Source organism: Protopterus annectens, chromosome 5.part0, assembly GCF_019279795.1.
Source record: "Protopterus annectens isolate FY-2018-M chromosome 5.part0, PAN1.0, whole genome shotgun sequence".
In the NCBI taxonomy this organism is placed as follows: domain Eukaryota; kingdom Metazoa; phylum Chordata; order Ceratodontiformes; family Protopteridae; genus Protopterus; species Protopterus annectens.
In genome coordinates this window covers 961,690,751-961,706,442 of record NC_056735.1, presented here as the reverse complement: position 1 = coordinate 961,706,442, position 15,692 = coordinate 961,690,751, and positions in this window count along the sequence as shown.

The following is a 15,692-nucleotide window of genomic DNA, read 5'->3' as shown; positions in this document are numbered from 1 at the left end:
AGATGTGTTGAGATGTACATGCAAAATGGTGCACTGTACTTAATTACTGGTGTGATGTGGGATGAGAACAATGGGACTGTAGTGCCCTTTGATGTGGATACCATGCACATACTCATGAGTTGTGCTACATACAAGAGATTAGTCACCACTGTAGGAAAAAGCTGGTGGATGCTCCACATAAGATCTACCTGAGTACACAGGTCACATACCCCTTGGTCTACTCATAAGGGTGTGCTGTCTGTATTGTAATTAGTTTCTGTATTTGCTGTCATAATAGAACTAATCCCACCTTGATTTTTGTTCATCTACTGTGTCTCCATGGCTCTGGCAACAATCCTTTGTGTGTGTTAACACTGTCTGCATTATACCAATACAAATCTTGTATTCAATGATTGTCCACAATTTGCAGTTCCTCACAAAGCTGGTTAGACAAAGGATGTGTAAGTTACTCTTGTCTTCAAGACTGAAATAATGCATAAGAAAGGGCCTAGTACAGACCTGGTCAATGGATTATTTATAGAGGTGACTTCACACACTTCGACATTTCTGTCATGTATGTGATCCATTGGTCTACCCACTTGGTGACATAGGTGCTTAAGATGAGAGCTGCTAAACTGTAGTGTTACAATATACATATTTTTCAATATTTCAAAAAATTAGTTTAACATAATATTTTTTTTAATATATTGCCGGCTGGTTGAATTAATGTTTTTACACTTAAAAACGCTGGATTTTAGGGAATGGGCCAATTTATAATAAAAGATTAATTGTTATATACAATAAACATGTTTATATCTGGTATTGAATGATGTATGATATGGTGTTTTATATTTCTATTTTAGGGTATTGCGCACATTAAAACTTCATATAAAAATGTTATGGCTTGCATTAATCAGTTTGATGTATTATTATATGGATTGTGGTTCTTTAAGATGGATGGCATTTAAGGAAGTGTTGAGTGATGTAATGTCATTCTGATGAAGATCCAGGTTATGGAATGAAAGCATTACATTTTATTAAAAACAAAGACTATATATGGCTGCTGCACTTAGTTTATTTGTTTAATTGGTACTTATTGTTTTTTGGATTGTGGTGTGTGTGTGTGTGTCCACTCATGTTTTGTGTTTGGTTATTAGTTGAACTTGCCTGTAATCTGGTTCTTTTGAATGTAAACCAGCTGAACACAAACACACACAGACAAGTTAACTGCAATAAGATTAGAACCCCTACCTAACTAGATACACAAGCTAGAGAGTTCAGTAATTAATGCAAGTATCATGGCACAAGTCTGACTTTTACAATTCTGCTGGACAACTTATAGTGGATGACATCATTGGATGTTTGACAGAAGATGTTGGGAAACCTGTATGACATGGATGTGTGGGCATGTATGACGGTCAAAATATTTGTATTTCATGGGACTGTATTGCTGACAGTAGGATACACATAGATGCTTTTCTGACTGGACACACACAGCATTTGACTGCAGTGAGAAAAGAACCCCTACCTAAATAAGTACACACGCTAGAGTGCTCAGCAATTAACACAGGTGCCACATCACATCTGACTTTTACACAGCTGCTGGACAATTTATAGTGTATAACATCCCTAATGGATGTTTACAGGAAGATGTTGTCAGGCCTGCATGAAATGGCTGGGTAGCCACATACAGCTGTCAAGATATTAGTTCTTCATGGGATCACATTGATGATAGTAGGATACAGACTGATGTTCCTCTGACTATGCACACACACACACTTACACATACATAAAGACACACAATGTGGCTGCTGTGCTAATTTAACACACATGCAAGTATTTTGTTCCCATCTGCAAAACACAGTGCCCCAGATTTATGAAGTCCTTTATTGCATGCAGGATTAGTCTAAGAGCTATTTTCGGCAATATGGCCGCCGTACAATTCAGGAACGAGCTCCCAGGACATGCATGTGAGCTCTTAGAATAATCCTGATTGGACCGAGCTCCTGCATGCAAACTAACCTCATTTGCAGGTGAAAACCATGCAAATGAGGGTAATTTGTGATCCAGGAAGCTGACAGCTGTCCGTGCAGGACGAGTGCAGTCTGCAGAAATGTACTCAGTTAGTAACAGTACATTTCTGCAAACTACAAAATGGCACTATGACAGCTTCAAATAAAGGCTGCATATCATTAAGGAAGTATGCCAATGGCCAAGTAGAAGGCCATTGGCATTGCAAAATGTGCAAAAAATAAAAAAACAACTTTTTTTTTTCCGATCTCGCCTGTTTAAGTATAGGGCAGCGGCGCACAAATAGGATCGGGGGAAAATGATAAAATAAACCTAAAATAAGCATTCTAACTAAAAGTAGTATTCTGCTATGCAAGTCAATGGCATGCAGAAGACAACTTGGCTAGTGAGTAATGGTTGCTAAGGGGGGAGGCTCAGTGTGGGACATGTAACTATGCATTAGCAGGCAATCCTATGCAAATGAAGGTAAGGATAGCGAATCCCAGATTCCCTGTCAGTGCAAGCTTACACCCAAGAGTGTACGACTATTAAAACCATGAGTGTAAGCCCTAGACATAGCTGACATCAGAAGGGGGTGTGTCAGGCATGCTGTAAGCTAATTGGAGCACTATGGCTCGTGTTTGCCCTTTGCTAAGCTAAGGCAAGGGGTGTGTCTAGGGCTGTCCTATCTTACAGCAAGAAAATCATGGTGTACACAGGTAGAACAAGCCAAAATCCTGTAAAATGTGCATGTTTGCACGGCGCGCACCAGGTGTAAAAAAAAACCCCAGGAAATAGCAGCTCCATTCACATCTGAGCACTGTGTTTGCGTGTCACGGCCCCGGGCTCACTCAAACAGGAAGGCAATAGAAAGGGAAACCAGCAGTTGGAAGGTAATCAAGGAGAACTAGCTTAGCTGGCAGGTGAAATGTATCAGAATCAGCCAATTACACACACAACAGACCAGCCCAGAACACTACTATAAACTAAGCAAACACCTTCCCTTCTGGTTTTTCCACACTGTACACCACCGGTGTATACAAGCGGGGAAATTTTAACAAACAAACCTACAAAATGAGAAGGGCTGCAGCAGGCAACATAGAACAACATGTGCAAGAGGCTGAGAGTGGTGAGGATGTGAATGCTGCCGAACAACCCACAGTGAGGAGACAGAGAAGAGTGTACAGACCCAGGGTAACCTACCAAGGGCTACATGAGCTGGAGATAGTGGAGCACTATAGGGTGGACAGAGACCTCCTACAGCAAATTGTTGAGCTGTGCCGGCCACCGGCACACCAAACTGACTGAGGGGAACCCATCCCAGTGAATACCAAGGTATGTGTAGGCCTAGGTATACTGGCCACAGGTACCTCCCAAAGCACAACTGGGGATATCATGGAGGATCTCACAGGCATCAGCATCCAGAGTATTCCACCAGTTCCTGGATGCTATGTCAGCACATGCTAGTGAGCACGTATATTTCCTCAATACACTTGAGGTGTTGACCAGCAATGTGCGTCTCTTCCACCAAACAGCAGAATACCCTGGGGTAGGGGGTGCTATAGACTACATGAACATATGCATCGAAGTACCACCCGGTGAGCAGGGTAGGGTCTACATCAACGGCAGGGGCATCCCCTCCATCAACTGCCAGGTCATATGTGATGCCCAGGGAATTATAATGACTGTGTGTGCTGACTGCCCTGGAAGCTATGGTGATTCACACATATGGCATTTGACACATCTGTACCAGAGATTTTCCAATATGGACATCCCTTATGGCCACCTAGTGGGGGATGCTGGGTACACACTGGAGCCATGGCTGATGACACCCATCAGAAATGTACACACAACTGAACAACAATGCCATAATGAGGCACAAGCACAGGCCAGATATATAATAGACATGTGTTTGGGATGCTCATGTCATGGTTCCGGTGTCTGGACACATCCGGTGGAGAATTGCAGTATTCACCAGCTACATGTACCCAAATGTTATGGTATGTGCTATGCTACACAATATGATCCTGTGGAAACAGATGCAGCAGGAACAGCATGGGGCAGTGCCACACAGCCCCCCACCAATGCCAAGGCCTATACAGGCACAGAGTGACTCAGAGGAGGAACAACCTGAGCCTGCCCCAGTTGGCAGAAGAAGCCGTGCCCAGTATGTCCTGGCCTTGGCAAAGAGGCAACGCATAGTACATGCACTGACACAGTAGGGACCCAGGGAATGACACTTCTCTCTGACTCACACAGACAGTAAAAGGGATGCCAAACATGACACTACCTCTGATCAACCATGTATAGGGACTGTACTATGTGCATCTGACATAGGAAGCCCTCCAGCACCATCCACAAGTCTGGCACACCCTCAAGGTAAGTCAATCAACCTACCAGTTTCCAAATGGAGTAGAATGTGTTGTTACCTGTAGCTATGGTGTGGATGTGAGCATGCAAGGCAATTGGGTGGCCGAATGTTATGGCAGCAGGCAGTAGACACCCATAGTGGCACCATGACATCTGTAATACATACTGGATCACCATAGTAGCCAGTACTACACAGGCTGACAAAACCCACTGCAGGGAATGGGCTGAGCGACGAGTGTCCATAAGACCCACACATGCCAGTCACGGAGGTTCACAAACCCAACAACAGTCTCAGCCAGCAGGACAGGTGTAGACAAACACAAACAAATGCTGTACTATGGCCTCTGAATGAGCTCTATGGGTAACCCCTCCCCCAGGCCTACACAGTCAGACTACAGCCGGCCAGGCAGTTGGATGAAAGTTGTGAAGGCTAGGAAGTCAGAAAGTAATATGTAGGTAATTAAAACTAAGATCTGTAGGACAATGGTATGCCTCTAGCCAGCACGATAGGTAAGACTACAGACTGAAATGGAGTACCTGACATACCAGTACAGTCCTAGCAAATGTGTACAAGTGCCAGGTTTGCCCCCACCATCCTACATACACTTATAGTAACAGTCAGGTGTGTCCTCCACTTCTGTGTAGAAACAGGTGCCCCCCACTATGCAGAAATGTAGCAACAGTCAATGCCAAATGACCGATGGATACCCTACAGACACAGCATGCTACCTGTCAGTGTACAATACAAAGGTCAACACCGCAGTACAAACTACCTGGACTTGAGCCACACATGCAATACAGATGGCCATACTGGGCATGCTCACACACTTAGAGGAATGAAGGCAATGTCAATCAACAACATACTGAAAGGTCATACTGGGCATGCTCAAACACTTAAACACATGAAGGCCATGTCTGCAAACACCAGTGGACCAGACATATCTGGCAGTCGCAGTTCTTAGTGCAGACACAAGTCAGTATGCACCACTCCTGCCTTGCACACACAGTGGATAGGAATACAGACATATATGTAAGGACAATATTAAGCCAAAGGTAGACGGACATAGATATGTGGAAGAGGGTGACCGTGAAAAGGAGCCATCCTGCCCTGTCCCACCCAGCACACAGCCAAAGGGCCCCAAACACATGAGGTGCAGATGTCACTCACTGCAGATACTAGCCACCAGTATCTGTCAGCATGACAGACTATGTGGTGCACGTGCCAGCTGTGCAACATGACTGTACAAGGAAGTAGTCATCTAGTAGCTGTATACATGTGCCTGTGACATATGACCCCGTGTGTGCCCACATGTGGCATGTCAACCCCTACATGAATGGGTTATGGCCCATGCACACACCACCCTCCCCATAGCAGTATTATGACAAGCTTGCTGAAGTCATCCAATGTGAAATACACCTTTGGGAGAGCTGTAGCTCAGTGATCTCCATGGCGTGTCCCATAACTGCATACTGTTGTAGTGATAAACTAGTTAGGTAGTAGTTCTAACCCCAGACTTGGTGATTGTGTGTTTGTGTGCATGTCTGTCTGACTGTGTAGAGGGAAATCCTTTTTAGGCTACTCACCTCCGTACAATTCATGTGCTCAACTTTGGCAAGGCTGCTGATGTCACTCACCTAGAAATACACCTCTGGGAAAGGTATAACCCAATAATCTCTGTAGTGTGTCCTGTAACTGCATACTGCTGTAGTGTAAAAAAGTAGTTAGGTAGGTGTTCTAACCCCAGACTTGGCAAGTGTGTGTGTCTGACTGAGTAGAGAGCACTGCTTTTTAGGCTACTCACACTCCGTACAATTCATATACTTAACTTTGGTAAGGCTGCTGCTATAACTCACCTAGACATACACCTCTGGGAAGAGTGCAGACCAATAATCTCCATAGCACATCCTATAACTGCATACTGCTGTAGTGTGATAATGTAGTTAGGTAGATGTTCCAACCCCAGACTTGGCAACGGTGTGTGTCTCTAACTGAGTAGACAACAATGCTTTTTAGGGTACTCACACTCCTTAGAATTCATATACTCAACTGTGGCAAGGTTGTTGATGTCACCCACTTAGAAATACACCTCTGGGAAGGTTGTAGCTCAGTGATCTCTGTAGTGCATCCTGCTGTAGTGTGATTTAGAACTGTGGTAGGGTTCCATCTCCATCCATGGCAGTTATGGATGTTTTGTGTGTGTTTCAGTGTCTGTGTATGGAGCAATGCATTATAGGCTACTCACTCGCAGTACATTTCAAATGCCCTACTTTGGCAATCCTGCTGATATCATTCATTGTGAAATACAAAATTGGGGAAAAAGTTATTTAGTAATCCCTGTGGTGTGACCTGTAAATGTTCTATGATGTAGCGTGATATAGGCCTTGGTCAGGGATTTTATACCCATGCATGTCAGCTGTGGATGTTTTGTGCATGTCTCACTGTCTGTGTAGGGAGTAATGCATTTTAGACTAGCCACTCACAGTACAGTTGAAATGCCCTTCTTTGGTAATCCTGCTCATGTCATTCATTGTGAAATACACCTTTGGGGAATGATTTCTCTAGTAATCCCTGTGGTGTGTTCTATAACAGCTCCATACTGTAGTGTGATATAGACTTCAGTCAGGGTTCTGTACTCACACATGTCAGTTGTGGATATTTTGAGTGTGTCTCACTGTCTGTGTAGGGAGCAATGCATTTTAGGCTAGTCACTCACAGTACAGTTTAAATGCCCTAGTTTGGTAATCCTGCTGATGTCATTCATTGTGAGATACACCTTTGGGGGAAAAGTGCACCAGTAATGTCTGTGGTGCGTACTATAACTGCATACTACAGTAGTGTAATAAACTGATTTGGTAGGGGTTCTACTCCCAGACATGACAGGAGTGTGTTTGTAACTTGTAGATGTGAGTGTGTGACACCTGTGATGGGGGTTTTGCTTATTCCTTTTATGGTGGCCCTACTATGTATCACAATGTCAACCATACAGGGATAACAGATGTAAATCAGCTGAGAGGCTGTGGTGCAAAGCCATACCCATACATGTGACATCAAGGCCAGCCAATCACAGTTAGCAACCCCACTATTACCCAGAGCACACACTCAACACATGTGTCATATGCACACACATGCCTAGGCAACAGCCAATATGTGGGTAGTACACTGCATTTTGTCCACTGATTGTAACTATGCAGTGATAGCAGTGGGTTACAGGGGGCATGTCACCCTGCCCATCTGTCCAATATGTACGCACATGCAGACAGTGCACCTTCACCATGTTCCCCAAAGGACACCTGCACCACCTGTGGTGCCTTCACATGTCACTCACAGCGGACATACCATGCCTGACAACATGTCCTGTATGAACAGATGACACTGACATCAGGGAATGCCATTAGCATGCTATCAATGTAGGTGCAAGGTAAACCTGCTGCCCATTACTAGTTCCTGCCACAGGTGAGCAAGACTGGCACATCTGATGATAATCTGTGTTCACAACATGGGCTAGACACCTCAGGTACAGTTCCATATGTCATGGTACATGCATATGGTAGGTTTGCACATCCCAGACACCATCCATGTCATGGACTAAGGAACACATACCTGGCAAGTGATAAACAGCATTGGCCACACACAATAGTCACCCAGGTGACTGGCTGGGGGAAACAATACCCACCTGTGTGGGCAAATGCAGAAACTACATGCCTGAGCCACAATGCAGACCATTGTCATGTGACCTGATGCCAAGGTATACCCATAGCCTACCCTTGTACAGCCTGCTGGCACAGTTGACCACCACACACGCATGCAGACATGCATGTCAGAACTGGCACCCTGTGTGTTCGTGTGTGTATTGTATGGTGCATATGTCCCCATCCACACTCACTACAACCCACAGGGCATATTGAAGCATGCTGTCTGATGTCTGACACCTCCTCATACTCTTTGCCCATATGACCTCTGTATGACCCATTGGAGCATGTGATACCTGCACATTGATGTGTTGTGGCAATCCCACTAGTGATGAGTTGCACTCCTAGCCCTGCCAAGTGTGTCAATGTGTGTGCATTCCTGTGTCAGTGTGACTGTGTTGATGCTGGCACCTATTCATGCAGACAGGCATGTGTATGTCACCTACTGTATATCTACCGTATCACTTTTGCAGATGTCACTCACCATCACATATATGTTCTGAGTGCTCCACAGCAGGTAACCCATATGGCGCATCCAATAACTGCATCAAACTGTGATAGCACTACATAGTTGTCAGGGGGTTGATATCCTGTGCTGGTAGGTGTGTGACACAAACATGCTTCAGTTTTACTCTCCCATCCCTTCCTGACATGTATTTGCCTCTCTCTGCCTCCCCCACTCCCTCTCTGGTGGATGTGGAGACCCACACCTGCTTTGCTTAGGCAACAGCATGTGTATTTTAAGTGAAGCACATGATCAGCTGATGGCCTTGCATGTGGAAAAGCTGTGGTAACATTCCCATAGCCAATTGCATGGAAAAACACCCCAATACCTAGGAGCATCATGGTGGTGTTGACCCTTTTCAGTCACTTTGAGCAGGAACTAGATCTGTTGTTTGGAAAACAGCATCTCAGATGGATTGGGGATTTACCTCTAACAACATACACTGTGGAAAGAGGACAACAAACAGGAGGGGGATGTGCCTGACCTGACTACAGACTGTAAGTGCTGTTATACTGCATTTGGAGTGATGTTGGTTTAACCGTGTTTGTCTGGATATGCCTGTCGTACATGTTGCAATACATGCCATGGCTGTTCCATGTATATGAGGAATCCCCATCTGCAGGGTCATCTGCAGACTGGGCAGTGTTGTGCCTTTGGTTTCATGTGTTAGCCACGGTGCATCTATCTGTGGAATGCAGAAGGTAGTATGAGGATTGCAGTCTGTAGATGGTGAAGGCCATGATAGTTACTGACTTCATATTTGTCATAGGACATATGTTGCAACAAACCCCATTACAATGCTAAATTTATGAGGTTATCACAGCAACATGTCTATACTGGCCCTGTGTATGTGTTGTCAGCCACACCTCTGTTAACCTTTGTGCATATGTTGTGCATGAAGTAGTGCATATGTGCTGTACTCCATAAATAGTGTCATCATACCTGATAACAAGCCAGTGATATATCAGATTGCTACATGTCATGTAAAGTAGGGGTTATATTTCATGGCATAACCTGGAAATTCTCTGGATGTTTGTACAGAACTGAGGTCTGTGTAGTGATGGTGAATGTCAGCAGTGTGTGTATTGTTAATATGTACTTTATCCTGTGTACAGACTGTGGTAGATGTCATTGTTCTAGCTCACCTTCTATCTGATGTTACATGCTGCCCCACTATATGGCACCGTTTTGCCGTACATGTTTGTAGGGCCATACACACACATGTCCCATACCACAGACAGTCATTAGACCAAACTGTGTAGCAGCCCAATATATGTAGGGTCATTCTGTGAGTAGCACATATGTGGATGGTGTAGAACAGATAGTCCATATACTGTAATATTACTCTAGCTTACCATATGTGGCTGTGTTCACATTGGTTGTGGTTATGCACTTTCACACAGGTGCATCTTACCCTCTGCTGTGACATGGCTGTTGAGCCTGCTATATATGCAGGTACATGTGCATTCCCCATACGAGAATTAGGCCAGTGTTGAGCCAGTCTGCCTGTAGCCTGCACAGTGCATTGTTACATGCCTAGCAGCTTAGTGTACTTACCCAATAAGATGTCATGTGCAGATAATTGCAAGATACACTGTTGCCGGGCCTCCCTTAAAAGTCATGTATGTCAGACAGAGCAGTGGGATGCTGTACAGATGTATGTCAATATCTAGTGGGTAGTATGTGTCCATGGCACCCCTGTACCAGCAGTCATTATGTGTCAGGCCAGACAGGAGTGTGTGAATCCAAAACCTATGGTGGCAAATGTATACCAGCCGTTATGTGTTATACCCATCTACATGGCTGTCTACATCCATATTGTCAGGCCTGGTACACATGTTGTGCACTAAAGGATTATGTGTATACCTCTGGACTGTACAGGGTGTGTCCGAAGTTTCACATATATTGGCCAATATCTCTGCTGCACTCCACAGGGGCATTACATGCTAGCGGCAGTACTTTACAATGATTTCCTTAGGATGTCTGTCAGTAGCCAATGGCACACATGTTATAAGCAGATGTCACCTTCCACACACACACACCATGTCTGTGAAGACAATACCAATGACAGTAGCAATAGTCTAGTAATATACCTACTATACATTCCTGACATCTCCTTGCACTACGACTTTGGGACTGTATGGGCTGGGGTAGGGCTACACTCCATGTCCAGGACATATGGTGGAAATATATGTACATATACTTATCCAGATAGCCATATATATATATATATATATATATATATATATATATATATATATATATATATAAATTACACATGTGTACTACTTGCAATTACCACTGTCATGGCAACCATCCACTATAAATCCCTACAGCATGTGGGCATGGTCCCTTTACATTTCCTGTGTGATGGACATCCTTCCTGTGTGTGTGCATCAGTGTTACAGACAGCAGGTAGCAATACCTCTTACAGGAGAACCTGCACACTCAGAGCAGCCACATATTTGTAGGAGGATCAGGAACTACAGACAGACTGTGAGTAGAGTTGTGTTATTCTTTGTATAGTACTGGTGTTACAGGGTGTGTGTGTGTAAATACTAGTCTACCTTGGAATGCAGTCTGTCTGCATAGCTTACTACTGTGGGCCTATCCTCTTGCTGGACAGAGGTATGCCTATCATGTGTTGTCCATCCACCACCCGGGTCCTGTGTCAGATATTACAATGGCAGTGTGTGTGTTGCATGCTATCAGTACATGGCTACATCCATTTCTATTTCTAACCTCAATTCCCTGACTAAGGGTATGTTGCAGACTATCCTGTCACACCAGCATCTTGCTTATTGTATGGCAACAGTGTTCCACATATGTGCCTGTGTGTCAGCCTCTGTCCTCCATCTACATACCAAGCTTTGCACATATGTCATGCTGTTGGGGGTTGTTCTGTAATGGGCTGTGAGTATATCACACTGCCATTGCTACCATTAGTCCTCTGCTGTTGTATCCCCAACACATACATTGGGGCTGGGGCCATGTATGTGTGGGCGTCACCTACACAATACATGTGTGCCCTTATACACTCCAGAGGCCAGTGTATGTAACAGTGGTATATGGGGCTGTATTATTGAATCTAGGTGGGGAGCACCATAAATGACCTAGGCTATTACAAAATGTGGGGATATCAGGAGTGAGCTGCCACAAGTTATCTGGATATACAGTACTGTATACTTCACCTATATTCACATTACTTACACGAATTGAGGTACTGCAAGCCTACTGCCACCAGCCATACAGACTGTTCTGTTTGTCGGTGTGCTTGTGATGGTGTTAGTTGTGCTTTGTTATGTACCAGTTACAACCCATTTGATCACAAAACATCTTTACCTCCTACTGAGTTTGTACAGAGTGTAGATAGAGGCTACTGAACTACACACCTGCAATACATACTGTTGATTGTTTGGTATCCTGTGACCCAGTCGGTTTTCCCTATTGTACAATTTGAAAGGCTTGGCCTGGACAGCAACACTTGTGATCCTTTCCAGACTACTGTATTAGTGTAACTGTTTCACAGTTGCAGTACTCTGTTTATATGGTTGTCTATATCTGAACAGCTATATGACATGGCATATAGAACTGTTATAGTACACAATTAAAGGATTCCCATTTCTGCAAACCTGTGTGTGGTGTCTTTCCAATGACCTTTCTATGGGTATTTATTGCAGGCAATGATTGACATCTGTATGAGTGGCCCATACAGTGCCCAGTTGTTCACTGTACGCATAGTGGCTGTTCCATATTGTGTGCACTGTCTACATATGTATCTTACTGTACATATATCTGCATGTGTATGTGTAGTCAAATGTATATATATATATATATATATATATATATATATATATATATATATATATATATATATCTGTATCTGCATATCTGTGTCTGTGTATCTGTATCCTGGGGATGTTGATGGCTTCCACATATTACAAGTCCTATGGGAGGCAGACTGTACTTGGTAGTGTATTGCAGGGTGCACATGTTTGGCTGTGGGGGATGCTTATTTGTACAAGACCTATAGTGTGTGGGGCCTCTCAACCCCATTAATGTGCATGTGGACATATGTGTATTTGTTAATCTGCCATTGCTATCTACAGACGTATGGCCATATATACCTATTTAGATATTCATATATCTGCTAACATATATATAACTATGTCTGTATATACCTACATAGATATATATCTGCGTACACGTATGTAACATGCTGTGTATATGTAGACATATAGGTGTGAACACACGTATGTGACAATTTAGGCATATGTATGTATATATGTGCATATATAGTGATATATATGTATATAGAGTTAGAAAAACAAAACAAAAGAAATATATGTATGTATATACACACATTTTATATATATATATATATATATATATATATATATATATATATATATATATATACATATAGATATGTTGTATCTGTTTAGATTTTTATATAGTTACACACACAGACATCTAGGTGTTGGTATACATTCTCTGTACTGTTGCATGACACGACTGGATGATATGTTTCTGAAAACAGTGGATGTCTGTGTATCTGTCATGGCTTAGTGGTACATCACTTTGTCAAGGGTCTGCAGGGTCCTTGGTTTGAGCTTTGCAAGAGCTGTTTGTTTTGTTCCTGGGCAGAGCACGGCCTGTTGGATACAGAGTGATTAAGGCACTTTAAAGCAGTTGTAAGCAGGTTTGCGTGGAGCTAAGCCTTGCCTACACAGGTTAAGCAATTTAGAGGCTAACTGAGTGTATAAAAACATAAGCAGAGGTTAGGAGTGCTTACCATCACACAAACCTGCACAAACCTGCTTACAACTGCTTTAAAGTACCTTAATCACTCTGTATCCAATGGGCCATGTTCTGCCCAGCAACAAAATAACCAGCTCCTGCATGGCTTGAAACCAGGACCCTGCACACCATGCACAAAGTAATTTACCGCTAAGCCATGGCAGATATGCATATTCATGATGTTTTCACATACATAGCATCCAGCCCAGGTATTCAACTACAGGGAATGTATTCTGCTGTGTAGATGTATGTGTGTGTGTGTGTGTGTGTGTGTGTGTGTGTGTGTGTGTGTGTATATATATATATATATATATATATATATATATATATTCATATTTAAATGGAGATAACATATATATATATATATATACATATATACATAGATACGCATACATCTATAGATATATATGTATACATCCATATGTCCACATATATACACCACTAGAAATACATATATGTAAGCATATATATGGTTCACCTTTCAAAGGGGGAAAATCATGTCTCTGAATGCTAGAAGGCCAAAAGTATGTTTTCAACATTGCACAATCTTGCAATAGAGGCATCGAATGTGCAATGAGCGAATGTCACTGTGCATTCGCTCATTGCAGATTCGTCAATTTGGGTGTGGATGACACTCTAGTGGGGATGGGGAAAATTTGCGTTTCCCCACTGTAGTGCAAACTCAGAGTTAGTATATCACAGTAGGGGGGTTATGGGGGGCCCAGACCCCCAGATGGGGGGGGTGAAGGGGGGCTTTCCCCCCTGCATTACGATATGTATTCCAACTTGTAGTTTGAGAATCAGCAAAGCTGCTTTTAGATTTGCTGAGTTTTGAACTGTGGTGCAATTAGAAATGATGGATTGGTCCTTTTGGTTCGCAGAAAGGCCCGTTCAAAGAAATGATTGTCTCCCTTTCAAAGGTAAATACATATATATCTATATAGGTATATATGGACATACATCTGTAGATGAAATTGGGAACATAACCACAACATATATGTCCACATGCACCCATTGATGAGTTTGAGAGACCCAAACAACATACGTCTGGCATGGATAGGTATCCTCCCCACAGCCAAACACGTCTGGCCTGCAATACACTACCAACCTTAGCAGATCCCATAACTAGGACCCTACACGGCAAGGGCAGTACATGTTAACAGTACTCCATCCCACCTGTAGGATGTCAGGCTGGCATTACTAACATATCATGCAGTACAGTCAAGTGAAGTGTCCTGCTTGGGGGAATCCCCTGGGCAGGCACAGTAAGTAGCTGGGATCCCTCATACGTTCCAACCTGACAATGGAATTACCAGTGTTGGCAAGGATGACCACAAATCCACCATGTCAGCTGGGAACTACCACCCAGTAGCCTGATGACCCTGGTCTGCAAGGACATGGAACATATCAACAATGAACCCATGGGCAATGTCACTGGTAATCTTAACACACTGGACCCCACCAATGTTGGACTTTTCAAAGGCAGAGAATACAATCTGAACCTGGTATACCTCCTTGACGCAATTATGACAGGTGGAGATAAGGGTTAGGAGGTGCACAATGCATATGTAGACCATAGCAGGCTTTTGTACACCATCCCACATGTAGGAATGTGTGTAGATGTAAAGGGATCTTCCTCCGTTCACAGAATATGTTTCCACCAGGACTGCTTGGCAAATACCAACATTCCACAGGTGCCATACCGTGGGCATATAATCCTTCACAGGTCATAGATGTGTTAATGCCCTCCTCCACACTCTAGAGGTGTGAAGCACTACTGGGGTTGCTAATAACTCACTGGGTGTGACTGTTGTGGACACATTCACCATCATTCCAGTTACTGTTGCATCTATCCCCCCACATAGCTGTCTGTAACACTGTACAGTGTATGTTATCAGGTTGTTAGTTGTTGTTTACACCATTCACAGTAGTTGAGCACCTCACACCCTCCTAAGGGTAGGGCTAAGCCACCGGCATTGGCACACTCATGTTACTGAGGTGAGGACTGCAGTAGAGTGGGGAAAAGGACATACACCCTGCTGTTAGCATGCTCAATGTCATCCACATTGCAGACTGCATATATAGCAATGTGTGATTGTGCCTATCCTGTCTTGGTGGGATTACATGGGCAACAGATGTGTTACCTGCATGGGGACATACCTTCATGTGTACAGTCTCATGTCTGTACTGCATCCAAACCAAAGGCTCTGTGTGTTGTACCCAGCCATGTCATCTGTACCACCCACTACACTTACTGGTTTCCACTGTTGAAGGCCTGCTGACACCACTACACCCATCAGCCATGTGTCACATAGACAAATACAACACAATCAGAATA